Source organism: Urocitellus parryii, chromosome 15, assembly GCF_045843805.1.
Source record: "Urocitellus parryii isolate mUroPar1 chromosome 15, mUroPar1.hap1, whole genome shotgun sequence".
Taxonomy (NCBI): domain Eukaryota; kingdom Metazoa; phylum Chordata; class Mammalia; order Rodentia; family Sciuridae; genus Urocitellus; species Urocitellus parryii.
In genome coordinates this window covers 20,862,887-20,878,457 of record NC_135545.1, presented here as the reverse complement: position 1 = coordinate 20,878,457, position 15,571 = coordinate 20,862,887, and the positions used below count along the sequence as shown (strand labels likewise).

General features: G+C 36.2%; 1 non-coding gene across 1 annotated transcript; it reads left to right on the top strand.

Annotated features, from left to right (window-relative positions):
* Positions 1–5,997: 5,997 nt before the first annotated feature.
* Positions 5,998–6,069, top strand: Trnav-cac (transfer RNA valine (anticodon CAC)). The gene has a single exon. It is a non-coding gene; the product is annotated as a tRNA-Val (tRNA).
* The last annotated feature ends 9,502 nt before the right edge of the window (positions 6,070–15,571 follow it).

The window sequence follows — 15,571 nt, the reverse complement described above, 5'->3', positions numbered from 1 at the left end:
GGAGGGAGTGGAAACACCTAAATATTTTCAACGGAACAAAAATTTTAAAGGAAAAGGACTTGAAGATGAGACTTTCTTCCTAAAGTCTGATGGGTTCAAGATATAAAACTCAAGGAAAGATGTGAAGAGTTCCTGAATATTAAAAAAAAAGAGGTGGACACCCCACCAGCACACACCCTCTTATGAACCTGTCAGAGAGCCGAGGTGACAGGACGACCAGTTCGTTCCAAATCTGGAGGGGGACAGGAGCCTACAGGGAGGGGAGGCCACGGCACTTGCTAGGACATGGGTGGGAAGAAGGTGCTGGAATAGTAGACCATTCAGTGGAAACTGAGCATGGGCTAGGAGGATATATGTGGCCCATGGAGGCACAGATGGAAGGATGTGAACATCCTCTTGTGGGCTTTTTCCCTATAAACCCCACCAGGCACTCACAGGGAGGGCTGGGGAGAATCTCTGGAGAGTTTCTTTGAAGCCGACCTGGAGTGGGGGAAAACAATCCCTGTGTGAGAAGGGCACGAAACTCCACCCAGATTATTCTCCAGTATCTTTAACAGGTAACAAAAGCCTTAATTTACAGAAGAAAAGGCACCAAAGATCCTGGTACTTACCACTTGGCCCTTGGCAAATCCATTGCCACTGGGATAAGGGAATAGGAAAGAATCCTCTAGCCCCGGAGAAGTGGTAGGGAAAGGCACTGGGCCCAGAACCTACAACTAGAACCTATAGAGCTCGTAACTGTTCTAGCTGAAACTAGAGGGTTTTGAAGACTCTAACTGCCTGAGGGTAACCATAACAATAACCAGCCTCCAATCATAATATTTAGCCTAACTTCTGACAAGAGTAACACAAACCCCCCCATTCAAGGCCCCCCCAAAAGAAGAAGCATCCTCATTTGCAGACATAAACCTGTTTATCTAAGATGGTACACAGGGTGTCCAGTTTTCTACAACAACAAAATCCCATCAGTCATACAAAACACCAAAGTAAATCATCACAATTCTAAGAGAAAAAGCAACCAACAGAACAAGACACAGATATATATGACACAGACACGGAAACCATCTGACATGGGATTTTAAGTTACTGCTCAATTTTTAAGACCTTAATGGAAAAGATGCCCAGCATATAAGATCAGATGGGTAATTTCAGAACAATGGTGGAAACCATAAGGAGACGTCAAAGGGAAATGCTGGAAATGAAAACCACTATAACAAAGATAAAGAATACCTTTGATAGGTTCATCAGTACGTTTGACAGCTTGATGAACAGTAAACTTCACAGCTGAATGAATTTGAAGATACAAAGAAAAACAAGATTTCAACAAAGGAACAAATAAACAAAAAACAGAGAAACGCACCAAGAATTGTGCGGCAATAGCAAATAGTATACCACATGCATTATGAGAATTCTGGAAGGAGAAGAGAGAAAGAATGGGGCAGAAAAAGTATTTAAGGAAATAAAGCAAAAAATTTTCCAAAATTAATGGCAGACACCAAACCACTGATTCAAAAATCTCAGACAACATCAAACAGATTAAATACACCTATCCTCAAAAACCAAAATAAAAGAGCACATTGGCAGATCCTATTCCAGCTGTTGGAAACAGAAAACAAAGAAAAAAATCCTGAAGCCAACCACAGAGGGAAAAGCACATACAGAGGAGCAAAGATACTTATGATCAGAAATTATGAAAACCAGAAAACCATACAGTAATGTCACTAAAGTGCTGAAAGAAAAAAAAATTCTACACCCAATGAAAATAAGTTTCACAATGTAGGAGACAAAAACTTCCTTAGACAAAAAGGAAAATGAGGGAATTTATTTCCAGAAGCACTTTAGAGAAAGTTCTTCAAGTATAAGAAATTTGAACCCAGAAAGTTGAAAAAGTGCCAGAGAGGAGATAAATGAAGGTAAAATATAATCTATTTTATTTTAAGAATGAATTTATTTTTGTGGTGTGAGGGATGGAACCCAGTGCTCTGTTCATGCCAAGCAAGCATTCTATAACCTTGTTTAATTTTTCAAATTGTTTTAAAATATAACCATCTAAAGCAAAAAAAGCAATTATTTTATGCTTATACATATGTAAAATATATGGTAACAGTACATGGGATAGGAAGGAAGAATTGGAGGTATACTATTGTATGGTTTTTATGTTACATGTAAAGCAGTATAACATCATTTGGGGGTAAACTCTGATTGAGTAAAGATGTGTATTGTAAAACCCAGGTAATCACTAATAAAATAATGACAGGTATAAATAATCAATAGTGGAAATAAAGTGGATTATTCAAGTAACTCAAATGTTGGGGACTGAAGAGGCAATCAAAAGCTCAGATAAAAAGAATATTAAAAGATAGATAAATGGTAAATTTTAATTAAGACACATCAATAATCATACTAAATGTGTAGGTCTAAATGCAACAATCAAAAGACAGAGACTGTCAGGTTGGATAAAAAAGCAATTACTATCTAATATATATATGAAATACAAAGAAAAACAAGTGAACAAATAAACAAAAAGCAGAGAAGTGTACCAACAATAGTGAGGCAATATCAAATAGTATATATATATATATATATATATATATATATATATATATATATATATATGAAACCCATGGTAATTTTGTGTATAATACATCTATACATGAAACTATACAGAGCTATGTTAAAAGCAAAAGAATGAAAAGAATGCATCACTAAATCTGAAATCATGAATTTACCCTTGTTTTCTTCTAAGAGTTTTTCGGTTGTACTTCTAATGTCTAGCTTTTACATGTAGTTGTAGTTGTGTATATTAGGTCTTTGATCCATTTCAAGTTAATTTTTGTGTTTGGTGTGAAATAAGGGTCCAACTTCATTTTTTGCACGTGTGTATCTAGGTGTCCTGACAACATTTGTTGAAAAGACTACTCTTCTCTAACCTTGGCACCTATATTGAAAGTCAGTTGACGATAGAAAACGTGGGGCTTATTTCTAGACTCTCAGTTCTCTTATGTTGATCTATGTCTGTCTGTATGTCAGTTCAACATTGTCTTGATTACTATTACTTTGCAGTTAATTTTGAAATCAGTAGATATGAGTCCTCCAACTTTGTTCTTTTCAAAGATTGTTTGGACTATCCTGGGTCCCATATCATTCTTTATGAATTTTAATATCAGCTTATCAATTTCTATAAATAAGCGATAGGGATTGTTCTGAATCTTTGGATCCATTTGGGAAGTGTTACCAAATTACCAATATTTAGTCTTTCAATACATCAAATGGTATATTTTGCATTTATTTATGTGTTTAATTCCTTTCAATAATGCTTTGGTGTTTTCATAATGTAAGTTTTGCACTTATTTGTTAAATTCATTTTATTTTTTCATGCTATTCTAAATGGAATTGTTTACTTAATTTCTCTTTCTAATTATTTAATTTTACATAAATACAATTGATCTTTGTCTATTTGTCTTATAGTCTGTAACTTTGCTGAGATTGTTTATTAATTCTAGTAGTTTTTTGGTGGATTCCTTAGGATTTTTCTATATACAAGATCATGGCAACTATACTAGAAATGGTTTTACTTCTTTCTTTCCAATCTTGTTGTCTTTTATTTATTTTTCTTGACTAATTGCTTTGGATAGCATTTCTAGCACAAGGTTGGATAACAGTGACAAGAGTGGATTTTCTTGCTTTGATTCTGATTATAGGTAGAAAGTATCAATTTTTCATTATTGGATATGTTAGCTGTGAATTATTTGAGATGTCTTTTATCAGGATGAAGAAGCTACCTACAATTTTTAGTTTGTTGAGTGTTTTTATCATGCAAGAGTTGAATTTTTAAAAAATGTTATTGGAATATATAATCACATATAATGGTGGGATTCTTTGTTACATATTTGTATATGCACACTGGATTTTGTCAAATATTTCTCTATTTAAATTATAATGTGGCTTTCTGTATTCTATTAATGGTAGTATGTTATGTTAATTGATTTTTAGATGATAAACTGACCTTAATTTTGTGGGATGGATCATACTCGATCATGGTGCAAATTATTTTTATATGTTGCTGGATTTGTTTTGCTAGATTTTGTTGAGGACTTTTGTACTAATGTTTGTAACTGCTCGGTATTTTTCTTTTCTTCTGATATCTTTATTTAACTTTGGTATCAGGGTCAAGTTGGTCTCATTTAATGAGTTCAAAAGTGTCTCCTTCACTTCTATTTTTTGAAGGAATTTGTGATGAACTCTTCAGCAATGCTGGAAGAACAGGTGTTATTAATTCTTCTTTAAATGCTTGATAGTATTCATCACAGCTATGTGGGCCTATAGTATTTTAATCATCCATTCAATCTCTACTAGTTATAAGTCCATTTGGATTATTTATTGTTGCATCAGCTTTGGGAGTTTGTGTCTTTCTAGGAAATTTCCATTTCATCTATGTTTTCTAATTTTTTTATCACACAATTATTTCTAGTAGCCCTTTGTAATCTGTTTCAGTTTTGTAAAGTCAGTAGTAATTTTCCCTCTTTCATTTTTTATTTTAATAATTTGAGTTTTCTATCTTTCTTTCTTTTTTTTTTTTTTTCTTTTGTACCGGGAATTGAACCCAGGGGCACTTATCTACTGAGCTGCATCCCCAGCCCGTTTTATGTTTATTTAGATACAGGGTCTTGCTAAGTTGCTTAGGGCCTTGCTAAGTTGCTGAGACTGACTTTGAACTTGCAGTCCTCCTGCCTCAGCCTCCCCAGCTGCTGGGATTTCAGGTGCACACCAGTGAGTCTTCTCTCTTTTTAAAATTGTCAATGTAGCTAAAGTTATGCCAATTATTATTTATTTTTCAAAGAACCAACTTCTGGCTTTATTGATTTCTCTCTAGTTCTTTTCCATTCTCCACTTTATTGATGCCCACTTTATGTTGTTTCCTTTCTTTTCTTTGGGTCTGGTTTGCTCTTTTTTTCCCACTGTTTTGAGGGGGAAGATTGAATTGATTTAAGATTTTGCTTTTTCTTTAGGTAGGAATTTACAACTACAAAATTTCCCCTAAGCATTGTTTTAACTGCATCTTCTAAGTTTTTGTAAGTCATACTATTTACTTCATGTCAAAGTATTTTCTAATTCACCTTTTGTTCTCCTCTGACTCACAGGTTACATGGAAGTGTAATGTTTGATTTTCACACATTTGTGAGTTTCTCCAATTTCTCTGTTATTGATTTCTAATTTTATGTCGTGTGTTTACAGAGCATACTTTGCTTTTGTCAATTCTTTCAAATTTATTGGGGTTTGTTTTATTACATAGTATTTGGTTTATCCTGGGTAATGTTCCTTGTGTATTTGAGAAGAAAGCATATTCTCATGCTGATGGGTAGAATGTTCTATAGAGACCTATTAAGGCTAGTTGGTGTATACAGTCGTTCAAGTCTTCTATTCCCTTTTTATCTTCATGGTTGCTCTGTCCATTATCGAAAATGGGTATGGAAGTTTCCAGATACTATTGTTAAACCACCTATTACTCCCTTCGTTTCTGTCAATTTTTATTTCACTTATTTGGTGCTGTGTTCTTAGATGCATATACATACATATCTGTTATATCTTTATGATGCACAATGTCTTTTTTATTTACAGGGACTTTTTTCTGCTAAGGTCTGTTTTATCTGATATTTACTATATTATCAGCTTTTTGTGTGTGGTTGCTGTTTGTAAGATATATCTTTTCCCATTCTTTTACCTTCAATCTGCTTTTATAATCTTTGAATATAAAATGTATCTCTTGTAGATAGCATAGAATTGTATCTTATATTTTTTCTCTAGCCTGGAAATCTCTGCCATTTGATAGAATTTTTTAATCCACACACATTTATTATTGTTATCAATACAATTGGGTTCTTCATGCCTTCCATCATTCGTGTTTATTCATTTTCTACTGCTTTATTTTGTATTTGAATACTTTTATGATTTTTAACTTCTGAAACAATTTTTAAAACTATATTCTCTTAGGGATGGGGATGTAGCTCAGTTGGTAGAGTGCTTGCCTCACATGCACAAGGCCCTGGGTTCAATCCCCAGCACCAAACAACAACAACAAAAAAAAACTATCTTCTCTTGAGTTATTTCTTTAGTGGTTGTTCTTGGGCTTACCTTATGTGCTTAATTGATCAGAATCAACTTCATACTTAAACTAACTTAATTCCAGTGAGATGTAGAAATATTATTATTGTATAGCTCTATGCTCACCTCCACTTTTGTGGTATTATTGTTATATCTATTACATCTAAAAATGTTGCAAATGCCGTAAAACATTGTTATTATTACTTTATTTAATTTTACATCTTTTAAAGAAGCTGAGAGAAGAGCAAATCTAGACTGTGAACCAGGTTCACTGTGAGCTGGCTATCAGCTTGTCTTAGCCTGGTGAAACAGAATCTCTCCTTCCTCTCTGCCCACACAAGAATCACATGAAACGGGTTTATTACTTACAGATAGGCAGTAAGGGACAACAGAATCTTAAGATTCATTAAGAAGTAGTCCTCTTTATTTATTGATTCTTGATTTTACTTTTTGCATTTTAGGACTCCTGCTAAGGAAGTCAGTTTTTAAGCCAACATGATGAGGATTGGGGCCTACTTGTTCTTCTTTTAGGTGCCTGAGTTGAGTTTTGTGCAGGGTGAGAAATAAGGGTTTAATTTTTTAAAAATTTTAATTTATGTTTTTACATGAGCTTTCTTATTATTATTATCATTTTTTTGCATTACAATTCTTAATACACCTACATATGGATTTCCAGTTTTCCCAGCACCATTTGTGGAAGAGGCAATCTTTTCTCTAATATATGTTTTTGGCACCTGTGTCTAGTATGAGCTAACTCTATTTGGGTTTGTCTCTGTGTTTTATATGCTGTAACATTTGTCTATGTGTCTGTTTTGGTGCCAAAACCATGCCAGTTTTGTGACTATGGCTCTGTAGTATAGTTTAAGGTCTGATATAGTGATGCCTCCTGCTTCGTTCTTCTTGCTAAGGATTGCTTTGGCTATTCTGGGTCTTTTATTTTTCCAAATGAAGTTCATGATTGTTTTTTCTAATTCTATAAAGAATGTCATTGTGATTTTAATAGGAATTGCATTAAATCTGTATAATGCTTTTGGTAGCATGGCCATTTTGACAATTCTGTCTATCCAAGAGCCTGGGAGATCTCTCCATCTTCTAAGGTCTTCTTCAATTTATTTCTTTAGTGTTCTGTAGTTTTCATTGTAGAGGTCTTTCACTTCTTTTGTTAGATTTATTTCCAAGTATTTTTTTTTGAGGCTATTGTAAATGGGGTAGTTTTCCTAATTTCTCTTTCAGTGGATTCATCACTGATATATAGGAACACATTTGATTTATGGGTGTTGGTTTTATACCCTGCTACTTTACTGAATTCCATTATAAGTTCTAGAAGTTTTTGATGGAATTTTTTTGATCTTTTAAATATAGAATTATGTCATTGGCAAATAGTGATAGTTTGAGTTCTTCGTTTCCTCTTCATATTTCTTTAATTTCTTTCTTCTGCCCAATTGCTCTAAAAGAGAGAGTCTACTTGATGGGAGAAAATCTCTACCACATGCACCTCAGATACAGCACTAATCTCTAGTATACATAAAAAACACAAAAACTTAACACCAAACATAAATAAATAAATAAATAAATAAATAAATAAATAAATGGGTAAAGAACTGAACAGACACTTCATGGAAGAAGAAATATAATCAATCAATAAATATATGAAAAAATGTTCAAGATCTCTAGCAACTAGAGAAATGCAAATCAAAACTACACTAAGAATCCATCTCACTCCAGTCAGAATGGCAATTATCAAGAATACAAGCAATGACAAATGTTGGTGAAGATGTGGGGGAAAAGGCACACTCATACATTGCTGGTGGGATAGTAAATTGTTCCAAACATATGGAAAACAGTATGGAGATACCTCAGAAAACTTGGAATGGAACCATTTGACCCAGCTAACCCACTCCTCAGTTTATACTCTAAGGACTTAAAATTGGCATACTACATTGACACAGCCACATCAATGTTTAATAGCATCTCAGTTCACAATAGCTAAACTATGGAACCAACCTAGATACCCTTCAACAGATGAATGGATAAAGAAAATGTGGTATATGTACACAATGGAATATTACTCAGGCTTAAAGAAGAATGAAATTATGGCACTTGCAGGTAAATGGATGAAGCTGGAGAATATCATGCTAAGCAAAAAAAGCCAATCCTCAAAAAACAAAGGCCAAATGTTTTCTCTGATACGTGAATTTTATTTCACAATGTGGATGACTGGGGAAAAATAGAAGGGAGTGAAGGGAGGGGAGCAGGTATGAGGGTAGGAAGGACAGTAGAATGAATCGGACATCATCTCCTTATGTCCATATGTGATTGCACGAATGGTATACCTCTACATCATGTACAACCAGAAGAATGAGAAGTTATACTCCATTTATGGATGATGTGTCAAAATGCATTCTACTCTCATGTATAACTAATTAGAACAAATAAAAAACATGAAAGCATAGAAAATATAAATAATTAAGAATCATCTTAAATCAAGAATCCAAGCTAAGAAAAAGAAATAGAAAAAAAGCAGTCTGGGGGTGATGGAGTCGGGTTTGCTTGTGCCCCACTTGTACCATGAATGCGAGACCTCACAAATCAGGCCAGTCTAGGTTTTATACCCCAGGGTCATGAGAATCTCTGGGATAAAGTGCTGCAAGACATCCTGTTTGTTTTGGGGTGTGTGGGTGGGTGGGGTGGGTAGAACAAGAACTGGAACAGAGCCAAGTTGTTCTGACCGGCTTCCCCTCCTTTCTGGCTTTCCTATTCCCAGCACAGTCTGCAGTTATTATTAAGAACCACAAGCAAGAATCGGGTCAACCCAAGGCCACTTGAAGAACTGTCCTGCATACATTAAAAGCCTTTGTTGTATTAACTTTCTTATATATCATTTCTGCTTCCCTTTCTTTGTTCCTGTGAATTAAGATACCATCTGGAATTATCCCCAGTACAGCTTTATTGTCAAGTTACCTCTTTGAGGGCAAATATATGTACTTTCTATATGTTATTGGCCCAGCAATATATTGTATACACATTGCTTTGTACAGTTGCTTGTTAAATCAGGCAAGAAAAAAAAAAGAATGCATTTTTATTATCTTTTCAAATTACATGAGTGCTTTTACTAGTACTCTCCCCGCCACCACCCCTTGTGGATTCAAATTACTGTTTGGCAAATAAGAGCATGAAGAGAGAGCCTACAGAATGGGAGAAGATCTCTGCCCTCTGCTTCTCAGGGCACTAATATCCAGGCTGTACAAAGAACTCAAAAAACTTAACGCCCAAACAACAACAACAAGACAACAAAGAAAAACCTCCAGAACAAACAAACAAACAAAAAACCCAAATAACCCAATCAATAAATGGACAAAAGAACCAAACAGACAATGCTCAAAAGAATAAATACAAATGGTTAACAAATAAATGAAAAAAAAGCTCAATATCTCTAACAATCAGGAAAATGCAAATTAAAACAACATTGACTGAGATCCCAATTAGAATAAGATATATTCCACATTTGTATGAATATTTGAAAATAGGTCCTACAGTCACGTATAACTAAAAAGAACTATAACAACACAACCACATGGAGGTCAGGCATGATGGCTCACGCCTGTAATTCCAGTGACTCAGGAGGCTGAGGCAGGAGGATCCTAGGTTAGAAGCCAGCCTCGGCAATTTAGTGAGGCTATAAGTCACTTAGTGCGATTTTAATAATGACTTCCCCCTTTCTCTGCTCCACTGATCTTTCTTCTCTTCTTATGTTGCATCCTCCCTTATTTTGGATTAACTTCCACATATCAGAGAAAATATTATGCTAGACCTTTGACTTCGGGGACTGGCTTATTTCACTTAGCATGATGGTCTCTCGTTCCATCCTTTTACTGGAAAGGAAGAGAGAAAGGGTAGGGAAAGACAGTGGAAGGAGTCAGGTCTAACTTAAGTTATATATATGTATCCTTGAGGTCAGTGGTTGAGATTTGTTCTGAAACCTGGGGGCTCCACCCAGCTGTTAGTTTCCCTCAATCTCTGAAACACTCACTGGCCTACAGCTTCTCTGTGTCCTCAGTAGTTCTGTGGATCCCCTCCCAATTCCCTTTCACCACAACTAACTGCTCTTGTTTTTGAGGGTGCCCTTCTGCTAGGCCTTCTACACAGTGTGGAGGAAGAGATTCAGAGCTCTGTGTTTTGAGGCCTGCTCCTTCTCCTGTTCCGTCTCAGTCGGTGGCTCTGGAACTGAGTGTGGAAACAGTGGCTCCACTTCTCTCTGTGTGATGTCTCCTCCTCAGGAGCAATGCACAGAGGACAGGGAGACAATCGCCTCAGGTCTTCTTGGATTGCCTTTACTGACTTGGAACCTCTAATTTATTGACTACAAAAGATCCAGGGTGAAGGCCATGTGGACTGCAGTATCCCCAGGACATCACACCCAAGGTAGAGCCTGCATCACATGAGGAGGGAGAGGGAAAAAGGAAGGACCATCCCCAGCCTCTCAACCACACTCACCTGGGGTGGAACTTACCCTCAGCACAGGGAGCAGGGGCAGAATGGGAGATGAACTCCTCCCCCTCCCCAAATGTCTATAATATACTTATAACAATTTGGTCCAAACACCACAGACTCTTGTTCTTACTGAGTTTTAGTAGATTTTTCTTCATTTGCTGTAGGCTTTAGGATCATTTCCAGAGACTTTAAATGATTGGATTTTTTAAAAATAAATTTCATCTGTTTCATTGTACAGCGACTGTATAACTCCTTGTGCTATCACGACAGAAATGTATTTCAGATAAAAATACTTTCTTATCTTTATAAAAAGCAATTATGAAATCCCTACAGTTAACATCATACAAAAGGATGGAAAATTGAATGTTTTGTCCCTGAGATTAGAAACAAGACAAGGATGACTTCTCTCACGGCTCTTATTCAATTGCATAATGGAAGCCAGTGCAATAAAGCAAGAAAAATAAATAAAAGGCACATAGGATAAAAATGAAGAGGGAAAGACCCTCTGTTTGTATATAACAAAATTACCAATGTAGAAAAGTCCCTCAAAATTTGCCAAGCAGCTTCTGACAAAAATAAGTGAATTTTGTAAGGTTGCAGTATGTGAGGTCAATACATAGAAACTGATTATATTTCTAAATAGTAGCAATGCAGAGCTGTAATCAAACTTTACAAAATAGTATGCTTACGATAGTCCACAAAATGAAATGCTTAGGGTGTAAATGTAACAAGATATGTCAAGAACCTGTATGTTGAAGAGGGTAAAGCACTAAGTAAGGAAATCAAAGACCTACATCAGTGGAGAGATATTCATGCTCATGGACTGGAAGATTCAATATTGTTAAGATGCTAATTCCCTTCAAATCAATCTAGAGATCAATCAATCCTAACCCTATTCAAAACCCAACTTTTAAATAAATATTAATGGCACGTTCCTGATATTTATATGCAAAGGTATATAAAAAAGAAACCAGAAGATCCAAAGCAGTTTCAAAAAGGAAGAAGATTAGAGGACTCACACTACCTGATTTCAAGACTTACTATCCAGACAGAGTAAGCAAAGCATGGTGCTGATAAAATAGTAGTTACAAAGATCAATAAAATGGAATAGAGTCTAGAATTAGACTCACACAAACAGCTTTGATAAAGGCATAGAGGAAATTCAATGGAGAAAGAATAATATTTTTAATAAATTATGCTCAACAACTGGAAATTTCTGTGCAAAAAAGTGAACCTTGTCCCAGGCTTTACATTTCATTCAAAAAATAACTTAAAATGAGTCATAGATGTAAATGTGAAATGCAGAGCTATGAAACTTCTATAAAAATGTAGAACAATAATTTTTGTGAGTGAATAAAACAGACATTGTAACTAAAACACTAAAACCATGATCCACAAAAAGAAAAAAAAATAAATAGGACTTCATTAAAATTAGGAACTATTACTCAGAAAAGACACTAAAAAGAGAATGAAGAAAATAAGACATACACTACAAGAAATTACCTGCAAGTCAAACTTGTGGCAAAAAGACTTGTGTCCAGAAAATATAAATAACTTTTAAAGTTCAATTATAGGACAACAAATATTCCAATTTTTAAAAATAAGTAAAAATATCTAAGTAGATATTTCACCAAGGAAGATATACAGGTCACAAATATACATATGAAAAGATTCACAATGTCATTAGTCACTAGGAGAATATATATTAAAATTAGTCGGTTAGTACCATATTCCTATCAGAATGGCTATAGTAAAACAGTCTGACAATACTAAGTGTTGGTAAAGACACAGGATTTCTGGAACTCTAATCCACTGCCCTTAGGACTCACAAATGACACAATTATTGTGAACCACAATGAAAAATTTCTTATAATGTTAACTATACCAAGCAATCCCGCTTTTAGATAAATAAATACTTATATTAAAACCTACACACAAAACTTCGTAGATTTATGCATAATTGCCCCAAACTAGAGACAACATAGGTGTTCATCCACCATGCGATAGAATACTACTCAGCTATGAAAAGGAACAAACTATAGATATACTCACAGGGGTAACATCGGTGATTCTTAGATGCATATTGCTAACATGAAAGAAACCAGAATCAAAGTTTCCATACTTCATGGCATTATTTTTATGACACTTTGGAAAGGTAAAACAATAAGGAAGGAGTCAGAATTAGGGGTTGGAAGAATAGATGGATTATACAGGATATGCCTGAGGAAATTTTGGGGTAGTAGGATGTGTCATTACTGTGGTAGTGACTGCTAAGGAGTTATTTTTTCAAATAAATTTAGCACAGTCTAAAAGTAAAAACAAACAAACAAAAAAGTAGGTTGTGGTAGAAACAAAAAATATGGAATACAAAGTACAAGAAATAAGCCTAACTGTTCTACAGATGAAGGACATAAGCACATTGAAGGAGGTGGAGAAGAAAATATGAACTTAATGTTTCTTTGTAAAATATTTGATATTTCACTGGATACTTCAATATGGATAAAGAAAAAAAAAGAGTATGCCGACACCATGTGGCACTCCCATTTGTAAATTTGTTTCTCCTGGGGCATGGGCTGGCCAATCTGAAATTGCTACATGTGCTTGCACAAGTAAGTATATTTTAGCTAATAAGAGCTAGATGTCTTATTGTTGGAAAAATATGTTACAAATAAGAAAAGAGAGAAGGATAGAAGAAACCTTTCGGTGATGGAGGTCATCACCAGGTCCTGGTGTGAATTCACCTTAAAAATGCACACACCTACACACCCACACAGATGGATAGTGGGAAGCATAATGTGTGTGTTTGCATGGAGAAGTGTGCACCTCGGGTTTTTCGTGTTTGCTGAGATGGCCTAGAAACAACAGCACTCTAGTAACAATGAGCACATCGGATGCTCCAAAACTGGTTTCTGCACATCATTCCTCGGTGATACGAGGGCAGAGATAATCACAGACGAGCCTTGAGCTTCTTGTTGTGCCAGAAAGTCAGCAATTGCTTCAAAAAGAAGAGGAGCCTGTTGAAAGGGCTCGGGCACCAGCCTGAAAGAGGTCCCTCTAGCTTAGGCTCAAGCCAAGTGAGCAACCAAATAAATAGTGATAATATTGAATTCTGACCCAATAAAGCACATAACTATGTGCCCATATGAATAAAGAACTCAGTAACAAATAAATGAGGTGAAGAGATAAATCATCTTTCTAGAAGAATCCTACTTACTAAGTACAGAAGAAATGAGGAACATCGGAAGTTAGGTTAGACACAGTAACACTTGTTGCAGGTATGATCCATGCTAAGATTAGAGGGGTGAAGTTTGAGCAGATATGGAATATTTGCACAGTCTCAAAGTAACACCCAAGATTCATTTATTTATTAAAAATCATAACTTGCCAGTGGCCAAACCTGGCAGATACTACCTAAATAAAATGATAAAAAATTAACACCCCCCAGAAAAAAGACATAGCAATATCATGAAACTGCTGATGTGCTGTAGCATTTCTCTGGCTATACTGATTTAGTCCCGGCAGTCCATGAACTCACTGAGGGGTTCTGGACTCACTGCTGCTCAATGGGCTTCCATCTCCCTATATGCACCAAGGAATTGGGGTAGATGAAGAAGATGCCTTTGTTTGTTTTTGTCATAGGGTCTTTCCCTCAAAACTGAAAATACAAAACAGAGTGGCTTTGAACCTTTTAGAAATGCATAATCTGAATCTAAACAGGAACACTGTCCAAAAAGAAAAAAACTCAAAGAAACAATCTAGAATATAAGTGACCAGTACTTGAATGTCAAGGTAACAGAAGTCAAGGAAAGACTGTGGAGCTGTTACTGATTGGAGGAGAGGCAGGAGATACAAAGACCAAATGATCTTAACTTGTCCGGTTTTGCTAATTGCCCTACAGTTATGCAAGATGTTAACTCAAGGAAACAGGAGAAGGGGATATGGGAATTCTCTGTACTAGTTTTGTAACTCTTCTGTAAAATTATTTCAAGATAAAAACTTGAAAATAACAACAAAGAATAAGGAGATATGTTGAGGGGGGGGCATAGAAACTCAGAGAGAGAGAGAGGGGGAGAAAAAGAGAGAGACGTGAAGACAAAGAAAAAAAAAGAAGTGGTTTGGAAGACTTTCTCTTGACAAGAACTATGGGCATGATCACTGGCACATGGAGTTTGTATGAAGCAAGTAGGTAAGAAGCTGATTGATTCTGAGCAAATTATATTGCCAAAAAAATTACCAGCTGGACTTTTAAAAGAAACTGATTGTTTGAGACTGACAGTCACCTGTAGGCTCCCAACCCTTTCTGGGTGGGAAGTCATTAGACAAAACTGGTCGTTGCTCAAGGAAGCCATATTCCCTGACGCACTTGAAATGGGCCAGAGAAGAATCTTTTAGATTCAGAGCCAGGTCCAGGAAGCAACCACCATGGACCAGAACTAGAGCCTGATCTCAGGGAAAGGTTCTAAGGAAAACCCTTAAAATGCCTGTTTGGCAGAATTTTGGAAGGTAGCTGTGGACACGTGTCTGCTGGGACTGCCATTGGCCCCTCTCTGAGTGAAGGTGTTGATTGTGGCGTCCAGGCTCTGTTCTCGTTGCACACAGCACACATACTCTGGGGTGGACTGTCAAATACCTTGTCTTTTACTTACGTGTCTCTGGAGCCAGGCTGTCTCCATGAAGCTGGGGTTGAAATGCCTGATCCACGAGAGAGGAAGTAGAACAAAACATTATAACGAGTCGAAGTGCTGTCTTGGATAGTCCTGCGCTGCACAGTTCCGTATCTGCTGCCCACTGTCCAGGCCATAGTGAGATGTACTTCTTCACCCCTTGGAGTGAAGTATGGCTATGTCACTTGGCTTTGGTCAAAGAAAGTGGGCAGCAGTGGCATGGCTTCCAAGGGGAAGAATTGGATCACCAGCGTGGGATTCTCCAATGCTCTTCCCTGGCCGTGTCACCCCAATGGTCCAGAAAGTGGCCACCC